Source organism: Salvelinus sp. IW2-2015, unplaced genomic scaffold, assembly GCF_002910315.2.
Source record: "Salvelinus sp. IW2-2015 unplaced genomic scaffold, ASM291031v2 Un_scaffold2208, whole genome shotgun sequence".
NCBI classification, from domain to species: Eukaryota; Metazoa; Chordata; class Actinopteri; order Salmoniformes; family Salmonidae; genus Salvelinus; species Salvelinus sp. IW2-2015.
Genome location: NW_019943538.1, coordinates 106,782 through 107,842, shown reverse-complemented (window position 1 = coordinate 107,842; position 1,061 = coordinate 106,782).

Sequence of the window (1,061 nt, the reverse complement as noted above, 5' to 3'; positions counted from 1 at the left end):
CTCTGAACTACTCACTGCCACAGTCATACTCTGGACCTAGTTTTGTCCCATGGAATAAATGTTGTGAATCTTAATGTTTTTCCTCATAATCCTGGACTATCAGACCACCATTTTATTACGTTTGCAATCGCAACAAATAATCTGCTCAGACCCCAACCAAGGAGCATCAAAAGTTGTGCTATAAATTCTCAGACAACCCAAAAATTCCTTGATGCCCTTCCAGACTCCCTCTGCCTACCCAAGGACGTCAGAGGACAAAAATCAGTTAACCTGTAACGACTGTCTTCGTCCTCCTCATCTGACGAGGAGAAACGAGAAGGATCGGAGGACCAATGCGCAGCGTGGTACGTGTCCATATTTATTTGAATACTTTTCTATAATAAACAAAACAATAAACAGACGAAAACCAACGAAGCTACAGTCCCGAACTAGTGAACGCAGACAAAACAGGAACACACGAACAGGAACAATCACCCACAAAACACACTACAAAACAGGCTACCTAAATATGGTTCCCAATCAGAGACAATGACTAACACCTGCCTCTGATTGAGAACCATATCAGGCCAAACAAGAAACCCCACATAGAAACAGAAAAKATAGACTGCCCACCCAACTCACGCCCTGACCATACTAAAACAAAGAAAAACCAAAAGAACTATGGTCAGAACGTGACATAWCCACCTAACTGAGGAACTCAATTTAACCTTGTGCAATACCCCAGATGCAGTTGCACCCCTAAAAACTAAAAACATTTGTCATAAGAAACTAGCTCCCTGGTATACAGAAAATACCCGAGCTCTGAAGCAAGCTTCCAGAAAATTGGAATGGAAATGGCGCTACATCAAACTGGAAGTCTTCCGACTAGCTTTGAAAGACAATACCGTGCAGTATCGAAGAGCCCTCACTGCTGCTCGATCATCCTATTTTTCCAACTTAATTGAGGAAAATAAGAACAATCCGAAAATTATTTTTGAGACTGTCGCAAAGCTAACTAAAAAGCAGCKTTCCCCAAGAGAGGATGGCTTTCACTTCAGCAGTAATAAATTCATGAACTTCTT